The sequence below is a fragment of the Oncorhynchus kisutch genome, linkage group LG9 (assembly GCF_002021735.2).
Source record: "Oncorhynchus kisutch isolate 150728-3 linkage group LG9, Okis_V2, whole genome shotgun sequence".
Taxonomy (NCBI): domain Eukaryota; kingdom Metazoa; phylum Chordata; class Actinopteri; order Salmoniformes; family Salmonidae; genus Oncorhynchus; species Oncorhynchus kisutch.
Genome location: NC_034182.2, coordinates 752,025 through 769,126, shown reverse-complemented (window position 1 = coordinate 769,126; position 17,102 = coordinate 752,025). Strand labels below are relative to the sequence as shown.

The window sequence follows — 17,102 nt, the reverse complement described above, 5'->3', positions numbered from 1 at the left end:
GAGAGAAGAAGAGGGAAAGCAAGGGAAGCGAGAGAGAGAGAGAAGGGAGAGAATGAAGAGGGAAAGCAAGGGAAGCGAGAGAGAGAGAGAAGGGAGAGAATGAAGAGGGAAAGCAAGGGAAGCGAGAGAGAGAAGAAGGAGAGAAGAAGAGGGAAAGCAGGGGAAGCGAGAGAGAGGAGAGAATGAAGAGGGAAAGCAAGGGAAGCGAGAGAGAGAAGAAGAGGGAAAGCAAGGGAAGCGAGAGAGAGAGAGAAGGGAGAGAATGAAGAGGGAAAGCAAGGGAAGCGAGAGAGAGAAGGAGAGAAGAAGAGGGAAAGCAAGGGAAGCGAGAGAGAGAAGAAGAGAAGAAGAGGGAAAGCAAGGGAAGCGAGAGAGAGAAGAAGGAGAGAATGAAGAGGGAAAGCAAGGGAAGCGAGAGAGAGAAGAAGAGGGAAAGCAAGGGAAGCGAGAGAGAGAGAGAAGGGAGAGAATGAAGAGGGAAAGCAAGGGAAGCGAGAGAGAGAGAGAAGGGAGAGAATGAAGAGGGAAAGCAAGGGAAGCGAGAGAGAGAAGGAGAGAAGAAGAGGGAAAGCAAGGGAAGCGAGAGAGAGAAGAAGGAGAGAAGAAGAGGGAAAGCAGGGGAAGCGAGAGAGAGAAGGAGAGAAGAAGAGGGAAAGCAGGGGAAGCGAGAGAGAGAAAGGAGAGAATGAAGAGGGAAAGCAGGGGAAGCGAGAGAGAGAAAGGAGAGAATGAAGAGTGAAAGTGGAGCAGGAAGAAGCAGAGGGTAGAAGATATAATAAAGCAGTGATGGTAGTGTTTCATTCCCTCAACAATTACTACAATTATCACCCTAATCACACATGTCATCCAGGGACCGCAAACAGAAGTGCTGACGACGGCCTTTAACCAGATGAGAGGAGGGGGAGATGGAGGGATAGGGGAGGATAAAAGACAACAATAATGAGGAGAAAGGGAGGGAGAGAGAGGCTAAGGCAGAACTGAACATGTAGGTCATCAAAGGTGTAGAGCGAACAAAAAAGTTAGAAAAAAGGAGGACGGAGGAAGAGAAAGTCCATCCATAATTCAGAGGTGTGTGTGTGTGGTGCTTCTATGGTCCCTGCTTAGTAAAGGTCACACACACGTAGCGGAGGGAAACATTGTTGTTACGATCACTCCCGATCAATAGCACTGCACTGACAAGACGGACCTGGGTGGGAAGAGGTGCATGCTAGTTGAGTGTGTAGGTACAGGACCCAACAAGGTGTTCAGGAAAGGGGATTTGAGTAAAGACATTAAAGAATGATGATTTCCTAGTCAAATAAATGTTAAAGGTTAGCTGAGTCAAAGGCTCATTAAAAGGTTAAATAAGACAACTAAGAAAAGCCATGATAACCCTGTGTGTGTGTGTGTGTGTGTGTGTGTATGTGTGTGTGTGTGTGTGTGTGTGTGTGTGTTGGAAGGGCATTTGATGGTTTTGGAAGGACATGCTGGGCCCTTACTGTTAGCACCTGGAGGCTGGAGCGAGAGAGCCAGAGAGAGAGAATAGGAACAATGTGAATGTGTGCATGAGGCAGATGAGGTGAGAGTCGAGTTTCTCTATCCGGTAGAAGACGGTGTCCCGTCTCTCTGGTCATTCTCAGCGGAGGAGAGGAAGGAGAGCAGGGACCGTGAGGCAGACCCTCTGCTGCTCTCTCCCTCCCTCCACTGAGACTAATGCCATGTTCAAAACAACTGGGAACTTGGAAATCTCCGACTTCAGACTTTGTAATCAGTTGTCTTGATTGCACTAATTAGATTTTTAAAACAAAAATAAAGAAAAACCTCCAAGTGGGAAACTCCTCTTTCTATTCCCTGTTGGACTGTTAATAACAAATCACAGCATTATTTCAGGTGACTGTGGTGCAGAGGCTGGCAGGGTATTGTGTTTAGTAACAGCGCGCACACACACACACGGGGCCTCTATCCTCTGTGTGGAACATTCCCTAGCGTTCCGGTGACAGCTCATGGGTATTGAACGTCACTCACTCTGGACAGGCGCAGGCATGGCCATTGACCACTACAGGCGGAGATCAGAGCTTCTTGTTCCCAGCAGTACTGGTTACTACAATTGTTTTGCTAACGCTGGTTCTGAAACAAAGGACACTTGCCAGGGGAAGTGGGAACATGATTGATTACTCAAAACTGTTTCATTCCTGACAACACACACACCAGGCAGAGACACCTGGACTGCTGACGGAGGAGGAGAAGAAAGAATACAAATCCTTTCCTCCCACAGTGGGACATTATGTCACTGTCTGGAGCCACCAACAGAGAGAGGTTGGTACACACCACACACAACCTACTATCATGTCTTAATAACACCCCTCATACGGTACAAACCAGATGAAGGGAGCGAAAAGACCACAAGAAAGAACAACCAGACAAACAAGAGAATAAAATAAAGGGAGGGAGGGAGGGAGGGAAAAAGGTGTGAAAGAGAGGGCTCTTGATAACAAGCTTGTTCTGTAAGGTCCCCAGCAGCGGCCCCACTCAACCCAGTCACTTAGCAACACACTGTCCAACACCTACAGCCAGCAAACACAGAGATAGGGACAGAGAGAGAGAGAGAGAGAGAGAGAGACAGAGAGAGTGAAATTAAACAGAGAGACAGAGAGACAGAGAGACAGAGAGAGAGAGAGAGAGAGAAATTCCAGTGTGCCATCATAGCAGCAAGATTTGTGACCTGTTGCCACGAGAAAAGGGCAGCGAGAGAGAGACAGCGAGAGAGAGACAGCGAAAGTGAGAAAAGAACAACTACACCACAGACAGAAAGGAGAGAAAGATCAAAATAGAAGCAAGAGAAAGCGAGAGAAAGAAAGTCAGTGGGCCCACAGGAGAGGACAACAACACAAAAGGCTGGTGCAAAACACGGAGAGAAAGAAGAGAAAGCAGAGAGGACGAGGAGGACGGGAGGAGAATTTGACCAACTGGATCTTCTAAATAGGCCAGGTGAATCACACTGGTGCACAGGTTCACTGAGATAACTGTTGTCTGCAGAGACACACAGAGGGAGGAACAGAAGGAAAATGTGGACTCCTACCTTCTCAGCACGTGGCTCTCAGGGAGGCAGGCTACCGTCGTCTCCCTCTCCTGAACATCTCTTTTTATCTATGTCCTCTGAGTCGTAAGCTGAAAATCTATGAACCCGCAGTTGAAGAGAGAAGTAGAGTGGTAGAAGTAGAGAGCGATAGAGAGAAGTAGAGTGGTAGAAGTAGAGAGCGATAGAGAGAAGTAGAGTGGTAGAAGTAGAGAGAAGAAGGTAGGCGGCAAGATGGCCTAATGGTTAGAGTGTTGGGCCAGTAACCGAAACGTTGCTAGATCGAATCCCCAAGCTGACAGTGGGATAACTTCCTTGTTCTGCCTCTGAACAAGGAAGTTAACCCATTGTTTCTAGGCTGTTTTCCAAGAGAGCAATAGAGAGAAGCAGAGAGCGGTAGAGAGAAGCAGAGAGCGGTAGAGAGAAGCAGAGAGCGGTAGAGAGAAGCAGAGAGCGGTAGAGAGAAGCAGAGAGCGGTAGAGAGAAGCAGAGAGCGATAGAGAGAAGCAGAGAGCGATAGAGAGAAGCAGAGAGCGGTAGAGAGAAGCAGAGAGCGGTAGAGAGAAGCAGAGAGCGGTAGAGAGAAGCAGAGAGCGATAGAGAGCGATAGAGAGAAGCAGAGCGCGATAGAGAGCGATAGAGAGCGATGGAGAGCGATAGAGAGCGATAGAGAGCGATAGAGAGAAGCAGAGAGCGATAGAGAGAAGCAGAGAGCGATAGAGAGATCTACCTGCACCACAGAACATGTATTATTCACGTCACTGAGGTCTTTCATGGTGCAGTGCCCTTGCCATGAAGGGTAAGACATATTAAGATGCTACAGCTAGTCCCTTTAGCATAACAGCACCGCCCTCCGGGTCCAGACTCACAGTAGGGGATAGACACACACACACCCTCTCTGTCCCACCACTGTGTGTGTGTGGAGGTAAGAACAGCGTGACCAGTCATAACACATCATGCCTCATGAAAGGTCATGGAGCAGAGCTAATGTAGCTAATTATAGGCTGTCTATTCACATCAACGAGCAAGCAACACACACACACAACCCTGATCTATCACCATCAAAATGGCTGCTCCACTTCCATCTAATGTATATACAGTATAATATATGCCATTAAGCAGACGCTTTTATCCAAAGCGACTTACAGGCATGAGAGCATACATTTTACATTCACAAGCACATAGGTGACTCTGTGTGTGTGTGTGTGTGTGTGTGTGTGTGTGTGTGTGTGTGTGTGTGTGTGTGTGTGTGTGTGTGTGTGTCTCTTCAGAGAACCAGGGTGTATGGAGTACTGTGGGGCTCATCAGAATGGATGGTGAAGTTGTTAGCCAGCGTTTTCTTCACGCACACACAAGGTCACGCTCATAAACGTCTGGGGATGATAAAGCACATACCTCTTTCTCGTTCCCTCCATCTCTCTGCCGTGGCGTAGAGGAGTTTATGGGGACATTCCTGTCTCCTCCATCTCTCTGCCGTGGAGTAGAGGAGTTTATGGGGGACATTCCTGTCTCCTCCATCTCTCTGCCGTGGCGTAGAGGAGTTTATGGGGGACATTCCTTTCCCTCCATCTCTCTGCCGTGGCGTAGAGGAGTTTATGGGGGACATTCCTTTCCCTCCATCTCTCTGCCATGGCATAGAGGAGTTTATGGGGGACATTCCTTTCCCTCCATCTCTCTGCCGTGGCATAGAGGAGTTTATGGGGGACATTCCTTTCCCTCCATCTCTCTGCCGTGGCATAGAGGAGTTTATGGGGGATATTCCTGTCTCCTCTATCCTATAAGTCAGTACTATTAAAGAGGGCCACGGATAACGCCATCTCTCACACACTGGCACTAGGTAAGGGGACCGGGTGCGTTCATGGTTAGGTTGTCGCCTATTTCAGAGGCAATGTTCCGGTGCTTGAATTTAATTCAATAAACCATATTGGAATGAGATGCATGTAAATACTACTAAAGTAAAACAGTTCTGAATAAAAGTAGTGGATGGAAGAAGACATCCATGTATTCGATATAAATCATATAAGGAAATGATATTGAGAATAGTATTGGTGGTTTAATGCTTTAAAGACCCTACAAACAAACTGTCCCCAAGGGGAGAATTCTCAGTGTCCCGAAGTCTGTCTGGCCTATAAAACACACCATCTATTATTTAACTACACACACACACACGCTACAGTGCCTACGGAAAGTATTAAGAGCTCGACTTTTCCACATTTTGCTACGTTACAGCCCTATTCTATAATGGATTACATTTTAAAAAGTAACTCTGCAATCTACACACAATACCCCATACTGACATAGTGGAAACAGGTTTGATATTTTTGCAAATGTATTACAACAACAAAAAAAGAAACAGCATTATTAAGTATTCAGACCCTTTGCTATGAGATTCGAAATTGAGCTCAGGTGCATCCTGTTTCCATTGACAATCCTTGAGATGTTTCTACAACTTGATTGGAGTCCCCAAGGTCCCAAAGAACTCAGTGGCCTCCATCATTATTAAATGGAAGCAGTTTGGAAACACCAAGACTCTTCCTAGAGCTGGCCGCCCGGCAAAACGGGGGAGAATGGCCTTGGTCAGGGAGATGACCAAGAACCCGATGGTCACTCTGACAGAGCTCCAGAGTTCCTCTGTGGAGAAGGGAGAACCTTCCAGAAGGAAAACAATCTCTGCAGCACTCCACCAATCAGCCTTTTATGGAAGAGAGACCAGACCGAAGCCACTCCTCAGTAAAACGCACATGACAGCCCACTTGGAGTTTGCCAAAAGGCTTCTAAAGGACTCTCAGATCATGAGAAACAAGATTCTCTGTTCTGATGAAACCAAGATAGAACTCTTTGACCTGAATGCCAAGAGTCACGTCTGGAGGAAACCTGGCACCATCCCTACGGTGAAGCATGGTGGTGGCAGCATCATGCTGTGGAGGGATGTTTTTCAGCAGCAGGGACTGGAAGACTAGTCTAGTCATGATCGGGCCAAAGATGAATGGAGCAAAGTAACGAGAGATTCTTGATGAAAAGTGCTTAGGACCTCAGACAGGGGCGAAGGTTCACCTTCCAACAGGACAATGACCCTAAGCACACAGCCAAGACAACATGGCTTCGGGACAAGTCTCTGAATGTCCTTGAGTGGCCCAGCCAGAGCCCAGACTTAAACCCGATCTAACATCTCTGGAGAGACCTGAAAATAGCTGTGCCGCGATGCTCCCCACCCAACCTGACAGAGCTTGAGAGGATCTGCAGAGAAGAATGGGAGAAACTCCCCAAATACAGGTGTGCCAAGCTTGTAGTGTCATACCCAAGAAGACTCAAGGCTGTAATCGCTGCCAAAGGTGCTTCAACAAAGTACTGAGTAAAGGGTCTGAATACTTATGTAAATGTGATATGGTTATTTTTAATACATTTGTAAAAATGTCTAAAACAGTTTTTTCTTTGTCATTATAGGGTATTGTGTGTAGATTGATGGGGGGCGGGGGACTATTTAACCCATTTTAGAATAAGGCTGTAACGTAACAAAATGTGGGAAAAGTCGAGGGGTCTGAATATAATTTCTGAATGCACTGTCTATCGACACAAGCATGTCAGCTCACCGAGACCTGGCTGTGCATACAAATGAACACATGAATGTACACACAGAGATGTGGAAAGCGCTAGATAGAGAGAGGGAGACGGGAGGAGGAGAGAGAGATTGAAGCGCTAGATAGAGGGAGAAGGGAGACGGGAGGAGGAGAGAGGGATGAGAGATGGAAGCGCGGCACTTGTGTAATCTGACTCACGCCAAATAATTCAGACGTGAACGGAAATCAATGCAAAGCGCCAGACGAAGGAGAAATCCAATATGGTCTTGGAGTGAGAGGCAAAATAGACATTAAAAGGCTCAAAACACATGAAGGATGCACTTTCTCACCCAGAACCTGGTGAGCAGGAGAATGTTAAACAGGCCTAGCCACCTCCAAATGCATATAGTGGGTGATTCTCATACAGGCTGGCTTCACAGGAGGCTGCTGAGGGGAGGACGACTCATAATAAAATGTGGAACAGATTCAACTGAATGGCATCAAACACCTGGGAACCATGTGTTCTATGTGTTTGATACCATTCCACCAATTTCACTCATTACCACGAGCTCATCCTCCCCAATGAAGGTGCCATCAACCTGCGGTGGCAGGCTTGGATAAATTATAGGGTTGGGCAGGTGGTTCATAATGCTGCAGGTAAAGGTACCATTTCCAATACTGCAATTTCTTTCAAACTTCCACAGAAAGGGTGGACAGCCCCCCCAGCGCAGTAAAACACCTGATTCAACTAATCAAAAGCTTCCCGATTAGACACACACACCTAAAACACCCACAAACCCGCCGACACTCTGTGGGGGGCCCAATCACAGAAACCCACCGACACACTGTGGGGGGCCCAATCACAGACAGCATTAAAGCGAGGGAGTCTGTGCCTGGTAATCTGTGGTGACTGACTGACTGATGCTGTGCGGGCCACATGAGTCATTGCCCCCCTCACTCCCGCCCGCCCACCTGTCCTCTCGGGATGTGCTGCCAACCCTGTGCCAGCCTGGGAACAGGGGGCGCTGGCCATCTAACTTTAACACATGACTGGGCACAGTGTTGTCACTGACCAATGGTGGACATGAGAACAGAAAGGGTTCGAGAGGTGCCAGGGAGAGACAGAGTGACCTGATGTGTCTGGTATGACTTCATTCAGCTCTAATACTGTATAGCCTACTAGATACTGCAGTGATAAAATCAACTGTCCACACATACAGTACCTTCACACACCTTGACTTTGCCCACGTTGTTACAAAGGGGGATTAAAATGGATTTCATTGTCATTTTTTGACAACGATCTACACAAAATACTGTGATGTCAGTGGAAGAAAAATTTAAAGATAAAAAAAAAAAATATGGATAATAAATCTAAGTGTCTCTAAGAGCTATTTTTGACCATTATTCTTTTAAAAAATTCTTCAAACTCTGTCAAGTTGGTTGTTGATCATTGCTAGACAGCCATTCAAGTTTTGCCATAGATTTTCAAGCCGATTTAAGTCAAAACTGTAACTAGGCCACTCGGGAACATTCAATGTCATCTTGGTAAGCAACTCCAGTTTGGCTTTGTGTTTTAGTGAATTTGTCTCCCAGTGTCTGTTGGAAAGTAGACTGAACCAAGTTTCCCTTTAGAATTTTGCCTGTGCTTAGCTCTATTTCGTTTATTTTTATCAACAACTCCCTAGTCCTTGCCGATGACAAGCATACCCAAAACATGATCCAGCCACCACCATGCTTGATAATGTGAAGAGTGGTACTCAGTGATGTGTTGGATTTGCCCCAAACATAATGCTTTGTATTCATGACAAAAAACTACATTTCTTTCCCACATTTTTTGCAGTATTACTTTAATGCCATCAGGATATTTTTATTCTGTACAGGCTTCCATCTTTTCATGCTAACATTTATGCTAGTTGTGGAGAAATCCCTGAGCAGTTTCCTTCCTCTCTGGCCACTGAGTTAGGAAGGGCGCCTGTTTCCTGAATGACTGTATTGATACACCATCCAACGTGTAATTAATAACTTCACCATGCTCAAAGGGATAATCAATGTCTGCATCTACTGCCCTTCTTTGCGATTCATTGGAAAACCTTCCTGGTCTTTGTGGTTGAATCTGTGTGCGAAATTCACTGCTTGATTGAGGGACCTTACAGATAATTGTATGTGTGGGGTACAAAGATGGGGTAGTCATTTAAAAACCATGTTAAACACTATTATTGCACGCAGTGAGTCCATGCAACGTATGTGACTTGTTAAAACTTCTTTGGGATAGGGGGCGGTATTTTGACATCCGGAAGAAAACTGTGCCCAAAGTAAACTGCCCTCTACTCAGGCCAAGAAACTACGATATGCATATTATTCGTAGATTTGGATAGAAAACACTCTGATGTTTCTAAAAATCTTTGAATAATGTCTGTGATTATAACAGAACTGATTTGGCAGGCAAAACCCCGAGCACAATACATCCAGGAAAAAATCATTTTTGAGCTCAATCTGTTTTCCATTAGTTTTCTATGGCAATCCCTTTTTAACAGAAATATGCTTGCAGTTTCTATGGCTCCCACTAGATGTCAACAGTCTTTAGAAATTGGTTTATGTTTTTCTTTTGAGTAATTAAGAAGTAGCACTTTCCTTTGAGTGTCAAGCCATGTGTACACTCTTGTTTGGGGCACAACTTATTAGATCATTTGTAGTCATGTTGGGCGTGTTGGAACCTGTTTTTTTCTGAATCAAACGCACCAAATAAATTGACATTTTGTGGATATAAAGAAGGAGTTTATCGAAGAAAAGGAACATTTGTGATGTTTCTGGGACATATTGGAGTGCCAACAGAAGATGATCTTCAAAAGTAAGGCATGAATTATATCATTATTTCTGACTTTCGTGTCGCACCTCCCTGGTTGAAAAATGTTTGTCATGCACTTGTCCACGGGGTGCTGTCCTCAGATAATCGCATGGTTTGCTTTCACCATAAAGTATTTTTGAAATCTGACATGGTGGCTGGATTAACAAGAAGTTAAGCTTTATTATGTTTTACACTTGTGATTTCGTGAAAGTTAAATATTTACAATAATTTGAATTTGGCGCTCTGCCATTTCACCGGATGTTGTCAAATTGATCCTGTTAAAGGGATTTGATCCCTAAGAAGTTTAAAGCACATTTCTACTCCTGAACTTATTTAGGCTTACAATAACAAAATGGTTGAATAACTTATTAGCTCAAGATATTTCAGCTTTTCATTTTCTATTAATTTGTAAACATTTCCAAAAACATCATTCCACTTGACATTCTGGGCTATTGTGTGTAGATCAGTGACATCCTCATTTAATCCATTTTAAATTCAGGCTGTAACAACCACATGTGGAAAAAGTCAAGGGATGTGAATACTTTGAAGACCCTGTACATGGGGAGAGGCAGAGTGGGGGAAGAGAGGCAGAGTGGGGGAAGAGAGGCAGAGTGGGGGAAGAGAGGCAGAGTGGGGGAAGAGAGGCAGAGTGGGGGAAGAGAGGCAGAGTGGGGGAAGAGAGGCAGGGAGGGGGAAGAGAGGCAGGGAGGGGGAAGAGAGGCAGGGAGGGGGAAGAGAGGCAGGGAGGGGGAAGAGAGGCAGGGAGGGGGAAGAGAGGCAGGGAGGGGGAGAGAGGCAGGGAGGGGGGAGAGAGGCAGGGAGGGGGAGAGAGGCAGAGAGGGAGAGAGGCAGGGAGGGTGAGAGGCAGAGAGGGAGAGAGGCAGGGAGGGTGAGAGGCAGGGAGGGAGAGAGGCAGGGAGGGTGAGAGGCAGGGAGGGTGAGATGCAGGGAGGGTGAGAGGCAGGGAGGAGGAGAGAGGAGAAATAGCATGTGGCGGGAATTGATCAAGTGAATGAAAGACCAAGTTGGAATTTAAAAAGACCGAAAGAGAGAAAGAATAAGAGAGGGATGGATAGACTGAGAAAGGTCAGAGGCCAATGAGTGTGTGTCCGTCCATCAGTCAGTCCATTTCTGTTTGACGGTCTCACTAAGTGAACCGAAGCGTTGGGTGTTTGGTGATTAAAGCCGTGACATGGTGGGTGGGCAGTAAGGGACCTCCGTGGGACCAGCACACAAGGTCAGAGCCACGCGTGGGAGGCAGACCAGCCCTCTTTAAATCCAACTTCCCTCAGTTTTATTGTTCTTTCTCATTCTGTCTATCAGACAGTCGTGATGGAGGGATGGAGCAGAGAATACTCTGTTGCAGTCAGGCCCTATAGCATATCACTTTTCCCACTTCCATCTTCCTCTTTCCTTCCGTTTCCTACACCAAAACTCTGCACACAATACAATTCATATCTATTACCACACACAAACATTTCATGAACAAAAACCCTCCTTGGCGTGAAAGAGAAAGATGGAAAACGAACATGTAAAAATGTTTGCCGACAATGTACCTCAGGAGACATATGGTTTCTAGGAGGAAACATCAAAAGAGGAACTTATTTGGGCTGTTTCTAAATGCCTTTGCCCTGAAATACTGCCAAGAAGTATGCATGGGAAGAGGGAGCGAGTGTCAGTCAGAGATTAAGACTGCACACAGAGAGATGAGAGAGGGAAGGAGAGAGAGAGAGACCAAGAGAGCAAGAAGCAGGAGAGAAACAGAAAGAGAAAAAAAGAAAGGCGGAGGGAGAGCGAGAGAGCGAGAGGTAGACACCAAGATGTAGAGAGCAAGAGAGAGATTTAAAAATAGTGGCAGAAATCATGGCTGCTTCTCTCAACCCGCGCCACTTTAATTATGAGCGTTTGGATCAGGAGAAATGAAGTCGCCGTCGCCGCAGTGCTTTAGAGCCAGAACATTGAAGAGCGTGATGACACCCCAACATACCAGCCGACCCGTCAAGCCTGCACTAACACAGCATTCCTCAAAGGAGGAAAGGGGAGAGAGGAGGCGAAAGGAGGAGGGGGAAGTAAGAGAAGGGGCAGAGGAGAGGGAATGATGTTTGACGTGGCGTCGGTTCGGCACACGCAAGGCCTTGAAGCTGAATACCCCTGCTAAGACTGCAAATTACCGGTATTGACAGTCTGATTCCGAAAAATACAAACACATCGGTGGAAATGCCTTTGGAGAATTCCCTCTAAACTCAAATGAAACCCCATTCACTGAAAAGTGGACCACTTGGAGAGCAGCTTCAATCAAACATCATTCACTAAATGAAAAAGAAATCTGCACTCAGTCAGAAAACGTCCTAAAAGGAGTTCACCTGGGCTCCATTCGCATCCATTGGAGCGGAGCGGCAGTTTTAAAACGCAGTGACACTGGGAGGATTGGGGAGGGAAAAATGTAATCGGGCCACTTCGACTAAGGCCCTCATTTTCAACCTGGGGAATGGAGAGATGGACAGTGTGATAACAGGATTTTTCTCCCCACTGTTTCTCTTTCCCTCTCAACCTCTCCCTGACCCTACTCCCTCCCTTTACCTCCCTCCCTCCCCCTCTTCTCTTTCCCTCTCAACCGCTCCCTGACCCTACTCCCTCCCTTTACCTCCCTCCCTCCCCCTCTTCTCTTTCCCTCTCAACCTCTCCCTGACCCTACTCCCTCTACCTCCCTCCCTCCCCCTCTTCTCTTTCCCTCTCAACCTCTCCCTGACCCTACTCCCTCCCTTTACCTCCCTCCCCCTATTCTCTTTCCCTATCAACCTCTCCCTGACCCTACTCCCTCCCTTTACCTCCCTCTCTCCCTCTGTACAATTAGCTTGGGCAGTGTTGAGAGTGCATTAGCCACAGCCAGTAGGTTAAGGCAGCAGCAGCAGTCTCTCCTAAGCATGCTAACTCACACGGACGAGAGAAGGTAAGAGGGACTTGCATGTCGTGTGAGAGAAGGAAGACAATTGTGTGTTTCTGAGGGTGTGCATGACCGAGCCAACGTGGGTATGACTGTGGTCCTGCATGGCTCACTTGGTGGAGGTTGGTGCTTCCACCGCCAGGGTTATGGGTTCGATTCCCGGGGCCACCAATATGTCAAATGTATTCACACATCCTCTGAAGCCCCCACCTGCTGTTCAAAGACCATTTCTGGCATTTTCAACTAGAAACCTGCCTCCAGAAATAAAAGCATCACCCCAGTGGGTGGGACACCTACTCCTGTTACCTGTTACACTGCTGCTTGGATTCCACCTGGCAATCTGTTCACCGCCTGCCCTGGCCTGTCTCACCATGTCTGGTACAGGTACCTCCACCACACTCATTCCTCTCTCTGTTCACCGTCTGCCCTGGCCTGTCTCACCATGTCTGGTACAGGTACCTCCACCACACTCACCCCTCTCTGTTCACCGTCTGCCCTGGTCTGTCTCCCCGTCTGGTACAGGTACCTCCATCACACTCACCCCTCTCTGTTCAGCGTCTGCCCTGGTCTGTCTCCCCCTGTCTGGTACAGGTACCTCCACCACACTCACCCCTCTCTGTTCACCGTCTGTCCTGGCTTGTCTCCCCCTGTCTGGTACAGGTACCTCCACCACACTCACCCCTCTCTCCCGAGCTTTTGCTCGCCTCCAGCACTCACGCACTGTTGGGACGAATTACTCTGAACATACAATGGCCCCAAGTCGTTTTATATATATTTTTTCTTGTGCATTTTGCCATTTGCCTCATGACTCCTGCATATTTTGTTGACTACAAACTTTCTCTACCCAACCGTGGGACAGACTGTTTGTTCCCACACTAGGGACTCTCTATTGGTTACAGACTTTTGGCCTCCCATCCTATTCTAACCACCTCTCGCCGGCTTTGTATTCATATTACCTGATGAAATTGCTGTACAATATGATCTTGTTACCATCTGATGCACATTCAAATGTCAGCTCAGGCAGAGCTCTCCCTGTACTATGCCGTGCCTTGATGTGCATGTACACCCCGGCCCACCTACTGTTGCTAGCCGCAATTCTGACTTGTGCTCTGATATCTGCTTCACTGATTTCTGCTCTCTTAAAAGCTTGGATTTTCTGCATGTCAACACTAGAAGCTTATGACCTAAAAAAAGATCCATTGAAAGTTTGGGTTCACAACTGCAATCCAGATGTGTTGTTCATTACTGAGACGTGGTTAAGGAAGAGTGTTTTGAATACTGATGTTAACGTTTCTGGTTATAACCTTTTTCAGCAAGACAGATCTTTTGGGGTCAAGCTCCTGAAACTTGACCCCAAAAAAACATCTGGGTGAGATGGTTTAGACCCTTTCTTCTTTAAGGTTGCTGCCCCTATCATCACCAAGCATATATCCAACCGTTTTAACCAGTCTCTCCTTTCTGGGGAGGTTCCATTGCTTGGAAGGCGGCCATGATTCGTCCTTTATTTAAAGGGGGAGATCAAGCTGATCCTAACAGTGAGAGGCCTATTTCTATTTTGCCCTGACTATAAAAGTGTTGGAAAAAAGTGTTAATAATCAACTGACTGGCTTTCTTGATGTCTATAGTATTCTCTCTGGTATGCAATCTGGTTTCTGCTCAGGTTATAGATGTGTCACTGCAACCTTAAAGGTCCTTAATGATGTCACCATTACCCTTGATTCTAAGCAATGTTGTGCTGCTATTTTTATTGACATGGCCAAAACTTTTGATACAGTAACCATTTAATTTGCATGGGCCAGCTAAGGAGTATTGGTGTCTCTGAGGGGGCTTTGGCCTGGTTTGCTAACTACCTTTCTCAAAGAGTGCAGTTTATAAAGTCAGAACATCTGCTGTCTCAGCCACTGCCTGTCACCAAGGGAGTACCCCAAGGCTCAATTCTAGGCCCCACGCTCTTCTCAATTTATATCAACAACATAGCTCAGGCAGTAGGAAGCTCTCTCATCCATTTAAATGCAGATAGTCTTATACTCAGCTGGCCACTCCGGATTTTGTGTTAAATGCTCTACAACAAAGCTTTCTTAGTGTGCAACAAGCTTTCTCTACCCTTAACCTTGTTCTGAACATCTCCAAAACAAAGGCCATGTGGTTTGGTAAGAAGAATACCCCTCTCTTCCCACAGGTGTTATTACTACCTCTGAGGGTTTAGAGCTTGAGGTAGTCACCTCATACAAGTACTTGGGAGAATGGATGGACGGTGCACTGTCCTTCTCTCAGCACATATCAAATCTGCAGGCTAAAAATAAATCTAGACTTGGTTTCCTCTATCGTAATCGCTCCTCTTTCACCCTAGCTGCCAAACTAGCCCTGATTCAGATGAGCATCCTACTAGATAACGGAGACATAATTTATAGATCGGCAGGTAAGGGAGCTCTCGAGCGGCTAGATGTTCTTTACCATTCAGCCATCAGATTCGCCATGCATGCTCCTTATAGGACACATCACTGCACTCTATACTCCTCTGTAAACTGGGCATCTCTGTATACCCGTCGCAAGACCCACTGGTAGATGCTTATTTATAAAACCCTGTTAGGTCTCACTACCCCCTATCTGAGATATCTACTGCAGCCCTCATCCTCCACATACAACACCCGTTCTGCAGGTCCCCAAAGCACACACATCCATGGGTCGCTCCTCTTTTCAGTTCGCTGCAGCTAGCAATTGGAACGAGCTGCAACAAACACTCAAACTGGACAGTTTTATCTCATTCTCTTCAATGCAAAGACTCAATCATGGACACTCTTACGGACAGTTGTGGCTGCTTTGTGTGATGTATTGTTGTCTGTCTCTGTTATGTTGTCTTAGGTCTCTCTTTGTGTAGTGTTGTGTCTCTCTTGTGATGCGTGTTTTGTCCTACAATTAGATTGTATTTATTTATTTTTAAAAAGTTATTCCAGGCCCCCGTAGGAGGCCTTTTGGTAGGCCTTCATTGTAAATAAGATTTTTTTTTAAAGTATACATTAAAATTATTTTTAAAAGTATATTTTTTAAGTCGCTTTGAATTAAAGCTAAATGGCATATATGACTTATTATTATATTGTGTTGAGTATAATATTGTGTGTATATGTTTGTGTGGGTGTTATGTATGTGTGTGTGTGTGTATGTATGTGTGGATGTATGTGTGGGTGTTATGTATGTGTGTTTCTGTCAGCCAGAGCGGTCTGACTGTGTCTGACTGAGTCTGACTGTGCCCCCATCACTAATACTCCTGCTAACCTCAATTCCACTTCCAAAGCTTTCAGTTGGGAATCTAGTGCAGCAATCTGGCTAGCTCAGCTCATCCTACACAGGCTAGCCTTCTAGCTCCACACCAGCCAAAACATTTGGCCTCAAAGCCACATTTCCATGACAATTAGAGGGGCTCAAAGGCGCATGGGATAAGCATGCCCCCGCAGAGCCCTTCAACAGGGTCCAACGGAGAGGAGAGTTACAGTAGGCTAGCTGTCCTTGGATTTAGAGCTAGATTCAATGGGCTCCAGTTAATTCAGCAGCTTTCTGTTTAACATGTCAATAAACGTTTGGATCTAGGATCAGCTTACCCGTGCCAAATTATACCCTTAATTATTAGTGGGGAGATACAAAACTGACCTTGAATCAGTTTGTAAAAGGGAGTATCTGGAGAGAGGGTGCGACAAGGCCAGAGAGTATGAAAGGGGTTGGGAAGTCGGCCAATGAAAGGTTTTAGGTTTCAGAGAGAGTGGGGCATAAGAGGGTGGTTTTGAGGAGGCTAAATTATCGTCTGTCCTCCCCGTCTCCCCTTCTTTCTGCTCTACCATTATTCAACTGAGACGTTCTATGGATTTGGTCAATTGATGGAGTGGAGGACCGAATCATCTCTCCACGGACCGTCAGAAAAGGATGTGAGGGGAGGGAAGACTAGGCCTCGGTTCACAGTTAACACAAACAACTCCTATCGTCAATTTAGAATGGCATTCACCAAGGGAAACTAGGCACCAGAGTTCCATAGATTATCCTAAATTGTCGACCTTCCACGCAACTCAGAGGGTGCGTTGGTAAATTCACTCTGGTTATCAACTCCGATTTCAGAGCACTCGTCCGAGTGTGCTAAAGCGCAGAGTAACTGATGAATTTACAAACGTTAAACACCCGTTGAATATGGCCAGTGTCAGTAAACGTCGGCAAAAAAGCGTCATTAAATTGCTGCCAGCCGCACAGTTAGAATCACCAACTCTAAATAACATGAAAACAACCAAACCAGTTCTACTACGGTGAGTAAAATAGTCAGAGTGAGGTGTTCTCTCATTTGTGTCCAGAAGTATCTAGCAAGCTAGCCAACGTTAGCTTGGATGCTTGACTGCCGTTGTGAGGTCAGAACGTTCGGATCAACCCTACGTCCAGTGTGGTCTCTGAACCCTCAGAGAAAGACGCGTTCTGAATTTGCAAAGGGACTATCTGACAACACTCTGAATTTACGAATGCCCAGAGCACACTGAGCACACTCTGGCACTGCAGAGTGAATTTACGAACACACCCAGAGTCATCAAAAACCAGACTAAAGAAAGCCAGGAGACAAAATGAAACTGGAGGTCGAATGTGATCCAATATGTCCGACCGCAAAACCAGCCAAACATGCAGTCGCAAGTAAAACCACTGAAATCAAAGAAATTGGAGCCAAAATGAATG

General features: G+C 46.2%; 1 protein-coding gene across 2 annotated transcripts in view; it reads right to left on the bottom strand.

The window, feature by feature from the left end:
• Positions 1–17,102, bottom strand: part of snd1 (staphylococcal nuclease and tudor domain containing 1) — a 320,657-nt gene that overhangs the window by 199,900 nt on the left and 103,655 nt on the right. The gene's annotated exons all lie outside the window — the stretch shown is intronic.